This window comes from Fundulus heteroclitus, unplaced genomic scaffold (genome assembly GCF_011125445.2).
Source record: "Fundulus heteroclitus isolate FHET01 unplaced genomic scaffold, MU-UCD_Fhet_4.1 scaffold_848, whole genome shotgun sequence".
NCBI lineage: Eukaryota > Metazoa > Chordata > Actinopteri > Cyprinodontiformes > Fundulidae > Fundulus > Fundulus heteroclitus.
The window spans coordinates 13,105-28,914 of NW_023397305.1; positions in this window are offsets into that span (position 1 = coordinate 13,105).

The following is a 15,810-nucleotide window of genomic DNA, read 5'->3' on the forward strand; positions in this document are numbered from 1 at the left end:
TGAAAAAGGAAATAAATGTAAGTGTTTTCTTTCCTTCTATATATTATAGGGCTGCATGGTTTTTAAATAAATACATAAATATTATTGTTAATATTTAGATTTTCAACACACATAGAATATTTCTCTGATGTTTACACCATTTTGTTAAGGCTGTTTGGAGCCAAAATCAGAAATTAAATATACCTTTAATTAATTGCACAGTGCTAATTACTTTATATATATATATATATATATATATATATATATATATATATATATATATATATATATATATATATATATATATATATATATATATATATATATATATATATATATATATAAGTTGTCCTTTCCTTTTCTAGTACCACTAGCTCTAACATTCCTTCTCAAATCTCCCTGACCCTGATATGACTTTTTTTTCTCTTCTAATTAAAATCGCCAAGCCATATTTCTCTTTCCTCTCCCACTCTCTCTCCTTGTTTGGCCTTTCATCAGTCTGCCATCAAGGGGGGAAAAATCTCTCTATGATTGGCTGTAAGAGATGCATACCCTCAGCCTAGGCTCATTGCCCTGCCTTGGATGTTCCAAATTGGCAATAAAAGTCTGAAATAAGTTTTGTTCAAGACTATTGGTCTAATACTGATATGTTTAATTTGATTATCAAATGAACCTAAAACATCTCACTGTGATCTCACAAACAGTTTTTTATCAGGTTTGTCATTTAAAGGTGAATATGTCACCATGCTTTCTTGTTGTCAACAGTGACTCAAGCTGGACCCAGTGTAACTTATTTGCTGTTTCCCTGGTTCTCTAGCGGCATCACGTAACTCCAAAATCAGAATCACGTTTATTGGTCAAGATTATGTCCACAAACTAGGAATTTGATTTTGATTTCGAGTGCTCACAGCAGAGAAATATTAAGTATAACTATATATACTTTAGTCGAAATAAAAGCAAAGATAAAAAGAGCAGTATGTGCTTGCGTACGTGTCTACAGCCAAATTATTTTTATGTAAAGAAAAGAATCCGAGAGGCTGCAATAGTGCAATATTCTGATTTTGTTCCACAGCATTATAGCTGACAATCAGAATGTGAGGTGTTTATTGTGTGCATCAGAGTGTCAGTCTTGGGAAAGAAAGTGCACCTTTAGTGGCTGGATTTTATAAATGCTGCTCTGTAGCACCAAAAAAACAGTCTAAGCAGTTTGTGTCCAGGTTTGCAGAGATGTTACCTCTCCTTTACTTGGACCTGGACCTGTAAAATTCCTGGATGGTGGGGAGATTAGTCCTCTCTGCAGAACTAATTGTCCGTTGCAGTCTGGACCTGTGCTGTTTTGGGGATGAGCCAATCCACACAGTGATGGACAAACACAGGGAAGACTGAATAATGGCAGTGTAGAAGATGACAATGAGCTCCTGTGGTAGGTTGCACGTCTTGAGTTCCCACAGGAAGCACATTCTATGCTGGGGCTTTGTCTGAACATGTGTGTCTATATGTGAGGATGTTTGGTATTCTAAATTGTTCTTCCCTATATGACTTAACTGTCCTTTTAGTACATTGTTTCACCTTTTTTTAGCCCTTTCTATATTGGGCTCATATGGGACCTACAGCCAAGATTCAGATTCAGTTATGCATATGAAGCTCCCAGCCAAAGGGACTTTACTCTCATGATCGATCAGCTCCTAGATTGCCATTCGAAAAAAAATATCTCTATCTCTGAGAGGCTCATCGACACAGCTTTCTATTCCCACCAAGATTTTATTTTGGATGTCTGCATTTATTTAATCCAGCCTCAAAGAAAGAAAAAAACCTTCAGAATGAAAATACAGCTTATACATTTAAAAGTAAATCTATAGAATACATAAAGACCAGGTAAAAAAGGGTTTTGTTTCTAAATATATTTCTATATGTTTAGTTTATTATAAATATTTTAAGTTTTATTATAGACTCAGAGTAGGCACATAAGTAAATAGCCTGTACTTGTGTAGCACTTTATCAACCCAAAAACGCTTCACACTACATTCAGTCATTCACCCACTGACAGTGGTGAGCTCAATTTGTAGCTACAGCTGCCCTGGGGCAGACTGACAGAAGGATTTAAAGGAACTCCGGATTTCAGCACTTTTACAGTCTTCTGGGAGTTTGTTCCAAATAAGTGGAGGATAAGAACTAAATGCTGCTTCTCCATGTTTGGTTCTGGTTCTAGGTATGCAGAGTAGGCTTGAATCAGAAGACCTGAGTGGTCTGGAGGGTTGATACACTGATAACAAATCTGTGATGTGTTTTGGTGCTAAGCCCTAGCTCCTGCACCACTTTACAAGTAATGTATTTTTGGCACACCAGTGTAGATGTAATCTGACTGTAGACCAAGAATAATCACCTACTCTTTATTCTGCCTATGAATTGTTCATTAATTTGGCTGCAGTTTTTTATATATACCACTGACCACGGTATTCTCATAAAACTGCCATGTCTTTGGACTTTGTCAAACTGTTCTTAACTGGTTCAAATCCTACCTCACCAACAAAACATAATATACACTAACTCTATTGGAATATCAATATCTAAGACTCACAATGTGACATGACGAGTTCCTCAAGGATCTGTCCTTGGTTGCACCCTCTTTAACTTCTACATGCTTCCCCCTAGACCAAGTTATCACTCGCCATAGAGTACCATACCATTGTTTTGCAGATAATCAAATTTATATTCATTCATTCATGCATAAAAACTGGACTCTTGGCCATCTTCTTTTCCAGCCTCCACAGCACTCCAGTCATTACTGTCCACAATCATGCTCTCCCTTGAAAGAATATAAACATGGATGCAACAAAACATAAATTCCTGAGACTAAACAGCTTTAGAAGAGATGCAATTTTAAGTGGCACTCCACATCAGTTCCCATCCCTCAAAGGCACCGCCACTTTCTCCAGTCAAGATATCTCACTTTCCCCTTCTGTCCCCAGCATTGGTGTCCAGTTTGACAACATTGTACCTCTGCCAAACCTTATTCTACCACCTCAGAAATATGCCCATCGCTCTCCATCCCTGATGTTGGAAAACTTGTCCATACCTTCATTTCCTCCAGGTTGGACTACTGTAACTCCCTCCTTTCTGGTATAACAAATGGAATTTTCCAAAAACTTCATCTGTTTAGAACAGTACTACCAGAATTGTAATAAAAAGGAAGGACGTTTTTCTCTTTGAATGAAATGCCCTGATTTTCACTGCTGGTGTCTGAGGCATCATGTGCCTCCAAGCCCTATACAGAACTCACTCAGGCTGGATGGTTGCTAAGTATGCCTGGGCTCACAATGGACTATTTGTTTGGGACCCATTTGTGTTGATGTACTACAATGCCATATTGACAAAAATATTTGGGCACTAAAATGGGTTTTGATATAAAAAAAAAAAACGATTTGAATTGTGCAAAAAGTACTAAATCTATAGGGAGTCCCTCACTTTAAATAGAGCTAAAACTTAAACAGACAGGTGACGTGAAGTTATTATGGAACGCATGGATAAACCTATATGGGACCAGTTTTTAAACCTATTTCATTGGATCCTTTAAGTGAATTTTGGCTGGGTGTATCTTAGGTTATGCTGTCATCTTTGTGTACATATAAAAGTAGTATAGATTAAAACAAAGACCACTTTACATTTAGATGAAATTTCAATGCATTCTTTACTATGGTTCCTTAAATTTCATAAAGAATTCATTAAATAAATGCACAAAAATAAATGGGCATGGAGATGTGTGTTAACTCTAGGTTAGTTGCAAAACTGTCAGCATCCTGATATAAGTTCTGAGCAGCACTTAAGTTTTTTGATTCAATCAAAAATGATTTACAATAGGGGAACACCTAAATTGATTTTTTTTTTTTTTTTTTTTTTTTGCCAATCACAGAAGCCTGCAATGAAGCAAAACAGAAGCCTGCAATGAAGCAAAACATATTTGTTTGCTATCTACACCAAGATATGTGGACATTTCAAACATCCTAAACTCTTCTTTTCCCTGAGAGTAAACGACAGAAGGCAGAATTTACATGAGCTGCGGGGCTAATACTGAGGCTCTACACTCAAGCTGAGAAAGCTGAGGCCCTCCCAAATTGTTTATTTCACCAAGCCTCCTTACTGTCAACAGCGACCCAAGCTGGACCCAAGCACCTCATTTGTTCTCCTTTTCTGTATTCATTGTCCCCTGCTTGCCTTCTCTGTTCAAATTTAATTCAACTTACCAAACTGAAATCAGCCCATTTTGAAGTAGCTGCTACCCCTCACGTGCACAGAGCTGTTGACATTATGTGAATTAAATTTTTTGTTGTGTGATGTGAGTGCACATAATTTTTTATTAGCTGGATTTAATAGGAAAAAAACATAGAAGACCTTGGATCAACCATTTATTGTTGCAAAAGCATTGCAACGCCTCAGCTTGAGCCACAGAAAATGAGCCTAACATCTGTAAATGCATTTCCCTCTCACCAATCTGTGCTGCCAGAAAAAAAGCACCTTTGGATAAAAGGGAGATGTTGTCCCCTGGATTCAACAGAAAAGAAGAAAAGGAGCATATTTCACCCTTTGAAGAGACAGGAGTGGAGTTATATCCTTGGTAACATCAAATATGATTAGCATCAAGTGCCGAAATTGTTTCACCTTTAATCTTTCTGGAATCAAACGCTCAATAATCATGTAACTACCCAGAGTGTTTTAGGAAAGCGTTTGGACAGTGGGCGGTTTGCAGTCCAGACAACACTGAAATGTCACTAATCAAGATCTGAACAGGCAATCCTCTGAGGCAACGACTCAAACCACATTGCCACTGAGAAGCTGGTTGAAAAGTAGCTTTTTGAAACCCCATTCAAATAAAGCTTTGGGATAATACCTAACCATTTATCTTATTTTAATCATGTGGCCACCACCTATCCAGATAATTACCACAATTATTGTATTTAGCAGTTTTTGCCATAAAACAACAAATACAACAAGAACAGCAAGTATCAAGAGCTGAGTATTATACAATTGAATTAATTGAGAGGCTATAAAACATCAATCTTATTATAAATGGGAACTATTCCAGCAAACAATACTAAAACCAAAATGAAATACAACACAAATAATACAATCGCATTAAAAGCAACAACAAGTATCCTTAAGATTTCTGAGACTCTCAGACAGCTCTTTGATTCAAGAGTTTTTGAACTTGCTGTACAGAGTTATAGAATGAGGAGGACGCATATGCGAAGGGTCTTTAGCTAAGTTTTGACTGGCCAGATGAAACATCAAGGGTTAAAAAGCCCTGGGTACTCTGGCTGTGACTGCACTGTTTATGGCTTATGCACATTGACAAGTACTGATTTATTTATAAAACTGCCTAATGGAAAGATCTGTGTGCAGGTAAAAATGTCCAGCTAACTAAAGTATACAGATTGCTCTGATGTGTGAAAGAATGTACGTGCAGTTATGAATCTTAAACGTGCAATAAGCAACATTTCACCACTGGGTGGGCTGTTTGTCAAGCCATGCCTTTCGCTACCACCACTCCATCTGCAACCCAGTTAATATATCAGCTAAACAAGTGTTTTATTAGTTATAATGCATTGGCAAAGTGTTTGTACTCTTACACTCTTACACAAACTCTTGGGCAATTAGGCAATTACATCAATAAAATGCATCTGTGTTCCTCGTCCATAAGAGACGACTGCCCATACCATAACCCCACCGCCACCATGGGCCACTCGATCCACAACATTGACATCAGAAAACCGCTCTCCCCCACGACGCCACACACACTGTCTTCCATCTGCCCTGAACTGTGTAAACCGGGATTCATCTGTCTAAGGCACACCTGTGCACTAATCATGGTGTCTAATCAGCATCTTGATATGGCACACCCGTGAGGTGGTATGGATTATCTCAGCAAAGGAGAAGTGCTCACTATCACAGATTTAGACTGGTTTGTGAACAATATTTGAGGGAAATGGTGATATTGTGTATGTGGAAAAAGTTTTAGATCTTTGAGTTCATCTCTTAAAAAATGGGAGCAAAACCAAAAGTGTTGCATTTATATTTTTGTTGAGTGTACTTGACCTTTCATTGAATACATACTAGGCACTTGTAGCCTAAGCTAATTTGAAAGCTTGAGTCTATTAAGGAATTTAATATTTATAACAAATTGACATAGTTGTGTTTACATTCAACACGAGACATGACTTATGAAAATATACTGCTACATAATTCAAACACAGCTGTTGTGTTGAGACCATTGTGATCCCGTTAACAGCTACAAATAAAACAGTGGCATGTGCATATTTCTGTGAACCTCCACATGGACACAACTATGTGAAATCTTGTATATATAAACCAAAAAGAAGTTGGTCAAGAGCCATTTCAGTGTCTGACATTTGCAGCATTCAGTACCACTGTTGAGCAATGTTTTAATTAATAATGTATTGTTTGCTCAAAACCATGAGGATTAGTTAATTTGTTGAGTTCATCTCTGTGGTTTGTGTCCAAAACCAGCCCTGAAGATCAGCTGTCCTGCAAGTTTTAGATGTGTCCATACTCCGGTACAACTGAATCAAATGAATGGTCCATCACCATAGCTCTGGACAACTTGATTGTGTGCTAGACAGTCAATTCAGCCATCTGATTAAGGTGTCTTAGAGCAGGGAGATAAAATCTAATGTTGGACAAGCTTTACAGTTGAGCCAGCCAAGATTCAAATACCAATGTGGAACATTTACACACCTAAATAGTAACACTGTAATGCAGTGTGTGCTGCAGTAGTATATAAACTAACCACCCATGTGGCTTCTTTGTTTGTAAACAAAGCTTATGGTTACTCATTATCCAAAGGCCAGGCTCATGTGGCGAGATTGTGTACTCATCCTGGGCCTTTGCTCTGCGTCATCTCTCTCATCATAGAGACTGACTGACCTCAGATGACTTTGCAGACACACTCTGCAGTCTACAAGTCACGTGCAAGTGCAACCCCCCACTCCCTGTTGTTGGGCTCTCTTTTTTCTCATCACAGCATTCATCTGTGGTTCTCCCAGCCATATAAGATCGTAGGAATCATTTCATTAGCAACAATTAAAACATTTTTTTCCTCTCTCTTCTTCTCTCTTGATGCTATTACCACAGGGTTAAATGTAAGGGTTGTGTCACTGTAAATTGCATCATCTGTCTTTTTGCAGCTCTGCAAATGTGATCTTTAAGAGCAGCTTTGATGTCAGGGCCACTCTTTCTCTTCTTCACACATTTAATCATCACTTTGCTCTCCTAGTAAGCCAGGAATTCAAAATCTTGATAGGAAAGGAAAGCTGTGTTCACATTTATTCAGCCCCATCTCCACCAAGTTGAGCTTCTCACAGCAAGACTCTGCAAATGTGTACCATAGACAGAATAAAGTTCAGGAAAGGGTCAAAAGTGAAATATTCTGTCCTGACTCTGTCTCCCATGTCTCAGTGTACTTTTTTACAATACAGTAAAACTACTTTTTTGCCAATTATTTTTTATTAAAGTGTGAACAATTTCCATAACCATTAAAAGCCCCCTGTTAGCAGTGATTTATGGGACAGCATCTGTTCTCACTGCTGCCCCCCTGTTCTCACCCGAGCTATATTGCATTGCACCACTGTGATGTTTGATTTGAAGGCCGAACTCCTGGTAGCATAAATGATATGCTCAAATTATGTCTGTAGTTAAATCAATCATCTGAAATGGATTGGTATCATCTGACTTTGAGAGCCCCCATCACAGAGTGGGGCTAATTTATGGGGTCGCAGGAGGGCCATGGCTTTGGCTGCAGTGATACACTGTAATCAAGATGGGATCCAGAGCACAGAGGCCTGGGAGAGATAAATCAACCAGATGAACTGCTGCTATATATTGCTGGGTGGTGAACTAGCACACGCACACACAATATGGGACAAAATCTCAATGAGTCACTTAGGCAAGCATCGCAAACCATCATCGGGAAACACGTGTTCACACATATACACATTCCCGCATGCATGCACACATGCACGCATGCATGCACAAAGACTCAGCACGGGCTGCTCTCTGTTAATTCCTGCCATTAACAGTGGCATTTAAAGGTGTCTCCCCAGTGCAAAGCTGTCTGTGTAAAGTACCTTTTCATTAAGTTCTCATTGTGTGGGCCTCTAGGGGGTGAGGAGGGCTGATGCTTGGTAAGTACCTGTGATTGTGTGAGTGGAGTGGGTTTACGACTAAGACAGAGAAACAGTGCAAATAAAGCTGGAAAGATGAGGGGAGGAGACTGCGATAAACTGCCCAGATTCACAGGCTAAACCGAAAGGTTGCAAGAGCAAAAGTTGCTGTACTGTGTTCCAACAGAATCAAACACAAAAAGAAGGTGGATCTCAGTAGTCAATCTCCTTTGTGGCAATGCCAGGAGATGGCATTCTAGATTTGGGCATTGCTAGAAAAATGTCCTGCTACTTATGATTTCTTGGTCTTCTACAATGGTTTTTCAGATTGAAAAACCATTCAATTTTATGTTTCATTGTAGGAATAGGGGTATTAATAGCAGTGCTCCTTTTGCCGTTTCGGCCCATCTTCTTTTCCAGTGCATGGACACTAACACACCCAGATCCAAGCAACCCACAGTCCTCAGCACAAACACATACACTTATTAAATGAGAAATGAAAGATGACCTTTCAGTCGCCACCGGATGAAACAGTAACCTTTAATCCGGGCCACAACCCTTCCGTTTCTACTGGAGACCAGACGCTACATGTCGACTGGTATCAGCAGTGTTGAAAGAGATCTTCGAAAACAACTCAAACAACCACATATTGCTGGTCTAACTGACCTTCACAAAGTGAATGAGCTTTCTCTAAATCAAGTGAATTTGCTCTTTGAGTGGATAGGGATTAACTAGGTGACCCCATGTGCACCGATATTGCCCACAGATTATGTTTCCTTTGGGATCCTTTGACTTCTCTTGAATCATCATTGTTCAAAGGAAAAAGGCTTTCTGCAAAGTTTATTCATGCTGTTTCAAACACATTACAACTATAGCTGTTGATACTATATTACTGGTGGCAATAATTTATGGTTGCATCCCTTTAAAAAATGGAGATTGACACTGTAGTTGGGGAAGTTTGTCTTTTTCTTCCTAAGATAAAGAGATCCAGACAAGGTGGCAAACAGAGTATGGTACAGTAACTGGGGTTAAGATTGAGTCTAATGATAGGTGGTGGGTAGCCAGCGGTGGAAAATACACATTAACTCAATTGCTGCACTTAAGTGCAATTGTGAGGTAATTGCACTTTCAAGTTCCAACAAGAACTGATATTTATTATCCTCATAATATCCAATGTGGATAATTAAATTACAAAAAGTATCTTACTCAAAAAGTCATTTGCATAAATTATTTTGGGTAATTTAATTTAAAATAGTGTTATTTCACCTCCTTATTATACTAATACATTTTGCCTGCATCTTGCAAAGGGGCGTAATACCATGTCCTGTCATATCTAGGGAGTATGTGTGTTGCTTATGATGCATTTGGTTTTGGGTAAAATGGGTGTAAATTTTACAGTCTGCTACAGCACAAGGAAAAAGTAAGTTATCTAAAGCTTTATGTCACTGCATCTTGTTTGAATAATATTTATTAATCGTCTGAACCAGTGTTTCCCAAGTCACACTGCCCTGCATGTTTTTGACGGTTCCTTGTTTTAAACACACCTGATTCAGATGATTGCAGTTCAAAAGCCTGTAAATCAGCTGTCAACGGAAATCAGGTGTGCTCAAGCAGAGGAACATCTAAAGCGTGCTGGACAGTGTGCCTTGAGGACCAGGGTTGGGAAAAACTGATCTGAACATCTTAGGCTGAAATTAAAATGCTCTATTCACAGACTATAATTGCCCCCCAAGTGGTTGGATAATTATTAGCTGAATTAATAAGAAAACAAGTCTGACTCCCCCAGCACTCCAAGTATCCAGCATGCTGAGGTGCAGTAATCTTAATTTGTACAGACAAAGTAAATCTGGATTGCATTTTCTTTTATAGATAAAATTACTATCAGATCTTTGCTTCTTTGCTTTGTATTTGAGTAAAACTTGCACACATTTTGCAGCTGTGCGACTGCAATGAGAGTAAACGACATCTTTAAGTTGTTGTGCCTTTCCACCGAACTTCTTAGAATACCCATCCTGCACCATCACCGCTGCATTTGTATTTTTATTTAAACAAATTGGTCAGCAGCACAACAATGAAAATAGGAGCTTAATTGCATGAAATATTTACTTTTAGGGAAACAGCTGAAATGCCAAAGCAGACATTTTTAAGGTAAGCTTCAGTACGTTTAGAGTTTTTTTTTTAGATGGATGTTTAAGCTTCAGATAGAACCAAACTAGCTGCTGCCTTTGCTGTCCATATTTGTGCAAAGCTGGATAAAAGGACTCCTGACATCAACCCTGCCTGCAAGCTGAATTATCGGTATGCGTGCACTCACAAACACACGAGAATCCATCTTTTACCGCTTCCGCTTCAATTATTTGTGTCTGAATCAAAAACGGTTCAGGCCAGTCACATTGTAGTATTGTGGTTTAACGAAAGCAAGAGCTGCCGAGCCCACAGCCGAACCAACACAAACATGGCAGCGCATGAGGACGCACGCGGAGCTGCTGCTATCACATCTGTTCTGTAAGAATCCACAATTTCATCTTTGAAAGAAGAACAGCAAGAAGTGCCTTGACTATCTTACCTTCTTGTGGTTTCTTATGACGCGTGCTGCTTTCGTTTCAATTTGATACTGTGATTGGCTAAAACCAACCTCTGGTAGGCGGTACTAGGTGTTGCTTTGCCCAATCAGCTTGGAGAGTTCTGCTGGATGTCCCTACTTTCCCCAAACGGATTTAACAGGAGCAGTCCCAGATTGATAATGTGCAGTACGTAGAGTGCCACACACTATCAATCTGGCTAGTCAGGTTATCCTGACATAAGCTTTCTGCTAAAGTTAGAAGCATTAAAGGGACAGCTATTTTTGATCGCTGAGAAGAAAGCACATAAAATGTGTATATAACACTAGAAAATGCCCAATGAGCACTATAGCCTTATTTTCACTGTAAAAATGGTTAAGATCAAAAGCCTTTACAATACAAGACTGGCAATTTATTATCTGAGTACTTGTCATGAATATACTGCATGCATAAAACCAAGTGACTATTATAACTTTCCCTTCTTTACACAAAAGCTTCATGTTGCAGTCCGATCCAATTAGTATGCCCTGTTTCCATGTAATTATCCTGCATATCACAAGACAATTCCCATATTTCATACAGAATAAACATATGAAGACACAAAACTATGAGAAGGCCAATTAGAGTGATGGATATCAGTAGAGATGCCACAGAAGGTTTTCTCCAAGGGCAATGGGGGAAATGTAGCCTTTAATAAACATCTACCTCCTCTGCCATTGCGGGGCTTCCTAATTGCAGCGTTACACATCCAGCAATTTTCACCTAATTTATTCCTGGAAGGCATAGTGTGTAGGTCACCCTTCACATGGCCACAGTGCCAAGTACAGGCAAAAATGGTAAAATCCAATTAAATGTGGACAGTAATGTCTGGCAATAGTTGCAGTCGCTTTAGTGTTTTGTTTAAAATAAACTATAATGGAAAACCTGTCCTTTCTGACTCAGAGCAATGCTTAGGTGACAAGATATAGAAGTTGTAACCACCAACACTAACATCTTTTAAGTTTGTCATGGTATTATGTTAGGGTTCTACAGTCATAATCATTTATTATTTCGGTGAACCTAAAAAAAGCAATGGCTGCAAGAATGACAACAGCAATAGCGCCACAGCTTCGGTCTTAAAACTCTTCTGACAAACTGAAAAATCAGCACTCCGTCAGTAGCTCAGGTTCAACCTTTAATGTAATCAAAGGGAAAGTTGGCTGCCTTTTTGAAATGCTACTTCGTCCCCAGGTGGCCACTGGTAGCGCAGTGTGAGGTGAATGATAAGTATTTCTGTCAGCCTGGTGGTAGCATATTCCCTGCCAGGTCATCACAGTGACTCCTCGTCCTATAGCTGCTCTGACGCTGTGTTATTGAGCTAAAGCCCTCCAGCTGTTTGGTGCTATATTTCAAGTAATTGAGCCATGGGACTGGGAGTGAAGTATCAGAGAGGGGGATGTGTGTGGAAGATTGTGTGTGTATGTGAGTGGGTGTAATAGATGTTTTGACTGCCATGTCAAAGGTAATTGAGTCATAGGTAAGAGAGAGTGAACTTGCCAACTGTCAATTTCTTATAAGCTAAGTCAGTCAGAATGCATCACAGCCTATAATTCAAAGAGACAAGTATGCATGTGTGTACTACCATACAGTATATATATTGTATGGTGGTGTGTATATATATATATTATACATTGTATTTTTATACATAGCATTACAAATTAAGACTCACTAATAATGTTAATTTATTGAACAGAAAAGATTCACATCTATCCTTCAATAGGCTGCGCTGACAACCAACACTAGATTGTCGCACACTTTCTGGCAGACGGTAAACGTAACATGTGCATTTCCAGTATTTTGATTGGACGATCCGAGCTTGGGGTCGTAGTGCCCCACGGCTGTCTACTGAGAGCGTGTTGGGCATGCGCACTGCGATCTCAGATGTTCATTATTTAAACAAACATTGGTGGGCTGACTCCAATATCAAGGTGCCTCAAGAGGATTTAACCTACTGAGCTTGTCAGTTTTCTTACAGAATTAGATATATAGACACAAATGTTTTAACATAATTTTATTGGTAAGGGAATGGGTCTTTTTTACAAGATAATATATATACAAGATAAAAAAAAAAAATATATATATATATATATATATATATATATATATATATATATATATATATGAAACATATACTGCTAGACCTATCCTAACAGCAGATTTGTGCTATTAACAACTCATCTAAATTACTAAGGTTTAAGTAAAGGTCAAGTAAGGCTGAATCCCATTTTGCCGCATGCTCTCACTCTCAACTCTTAGCCCTGTGTTTCCAAGGGACAACACATCTTCCATATAACATATTCCATAAGGGACAAGACATCCCATGGAATATGTGATGTAGAGCTTAAGCAAAGAATGGCTTTGTAACCCATAAAAATCTTCATCTTTTATAGGCATACCGAGGATATAAAGTGGTATGAGCTGCTTATACCTTCAGATTTTAATAGTACAGTAGCTTCTAATTTATAAACTCACTGGCCACTTTTTTTTAGGTGTATATCTGTTTCATTGCTGGTAAACTCAAACGGGGAATCAGCCAATCACAGCAAGTCAATATATCCATGCATGTACATGTGGTAAAGACAATTTCTTTTCCCTCTGGGATTATTCAAGTATTTCTGATTCTGATACAAACCCAAGCATCAGAAAGGAAGAAAATGGGTATTTAGATTACTTTGAACTCAGCATGGTTGTTGGTGCCAAATGGGCAGGTCTGAGTATTTTGTTAAGCAACTGATCGACTAGGATTTTTTAAAGCCCAATCATCTATTGAGTTTACAGAGAATGGTCCGAAAAAACAGAACATGTTCCGGGAGCAGCAGTTGTTTGGACCCCTGTCAAAAGGATGTTTATGTTCTAAGATCAGAGTACAGCCTGGAAGTAGTTCAACAATAACTCAAATGATCTATTGTTACAAAAAAAGGTAATTAGTGTACCATCTGAACATTCAATATATCAAGCCTTGAAACAGGGCTATGTGACAACAGGCCACACTGGAAATAAGGTGGCAATTCAGACAGGTTCACCAAAACTGGACAGTAACAGAATGGAAAAACGCTGCCTGGTCTGACTACTCATGATTTCAGCTGCAGCTTAGTACCAACTCAGGATCATTTACATGCCACAGCCTACCTGAATATTATTGCTGACCATGTCACACTATATACAGTACGACCACATTGAACTTGTCATTTGACGTGTCCAGCAAGACAATGCTCATGGGTTACTTTATAGTGTCATAGAGAAAAATACTGTAGTACCATATTTTTTGGTCTATAAGTTGCCTTTTGTTTCATAATTTGGCCGATTTTGCGACTTATAGTCAGATGTGACTTATATATCAATTTTAAATGGTAATTAATTGTGACCAACATGAACCAAGAAGTAAACATTACCGTTTATAGCAGAAAGAGGTCTCTCTAGGCTTGTGAAACTATATGGTGCTCCAGTGCCAGATGAAAAATTAACTGAAACATTAATTTATAGAAAACAGCGACTGAACCAATGTTTGTATGTTGTTTCACTGTTACAGCGTGCATTCATGCAACGGTGGGTTGCGTGGTGCAGCTCAAAGGGCCCAGAGACTGCAACAGAACCCTGTTATTGGGCTGTCCATGAAGCTGATAACAGCTAGCACTAGCTTACAGGTCTGTTGTCAGGGTGGTTTACAACGTTTTTATTTATTTATTTATTTATTTGACAGGGACAGTACAATTAAACATTGCAACCAAACAGGTGGCCGATGTCCAAGTACATAAGGCTTGTAGCCATGGGCTAATTTGCAGCCTTCGTCCCTGGTTAGGCTTTTAAAAGGTGTAAGCATTAAGGGGTAGGGAGGTTAGTAACGACACACAAATGCATGAAAAACAAGAGAAGTTAAAACAAACAATACAATACAAGCCAGTTTAGTGCTCACACTTTTGATTGTCTTTGAGCCATTTTTTTAATCTTGCGGAGAAAAGTTGAACATCAGTCTGTGACTTAAGCTCCAGAGGCAAAGAGTTCCATAAATGTGATGCTTTCACTGAGAAGGCGGACTGACCCATAGATGTCCGACATCTTTTAATCCTACAGTTCCCTCTAGCTCCAGCTCTTGTCCTGATTCCTTCATTTGCATACTTTAAAACAAATTAAGCCATTTAAATAGCTTTTAAAAATGAGAAATTTATAAAATTTATAAAATTTTGATGATGTACATGAGCTTTATGCTGCTCTGAAACATCCACGTGATAAGGCTAGCTTAGCATGTAACACCGTTACGTCCTCGGTCTAATTTCAGTGTAATTTTAACAACTTTCAGCATAATGGGTCGTAACGCTGAAATTCAGTGGCCAGAACCTTCCCGGTTGGAGTCGCTGGCTTGTTATGCTAATTTACTCCATTCAACCTTCTTTGTAATTAGAAATCTATATAAGATTAAAAGTAAGTTAGAAATAAGGGTATTACTTCAAAGATCACCTAGGGATGTAGTTCTTAGCAGTATTTATTTATTTATTTTAAGAAAAGCAGGTTTGTTAGGAAGAATAGAATATGGAACGTCTGATCAATACTCCAATCTAGAGGGTGGCGGTAATGCACCTTAAATTCTTTGCCAACCACCATAAAAAGACAAGAAGAAGAACCTCCCAGGTATGTTCCGCATTATCCAGCCAGTTGTGAATGCAGCTGTGTAATTGAATAAGTGTGCTTACCAGATTAAATGTCAGTATTTAGTCTTGGATTGTGTGAAATAAATTTCTAAATAAATGTGTATAGTCCGGTGCGACTTATATATGTTTTTTTTTTTTTTCTCTTTATAATGCATTTTTTGATTGAAGCAACTTATATTACAGAGCGACTTATTGTCCGAAAAGTATGGCAGTTCCTCTCTGAGATGTTCAAACTTCAAGGCTTTAATATACCTACATTCTATGTTTGTTGTACTTTTGGTAGATGGCACTTGTACTGTATGCTCTACCTCCTGGTTCCAACGTCGACTATGTCAGCGTAGAATTGAATCAGCAAACCTCATGGACAGCTGATCAGTCAACAGCTGTGCTGATCCATATGAAATCTGTTTG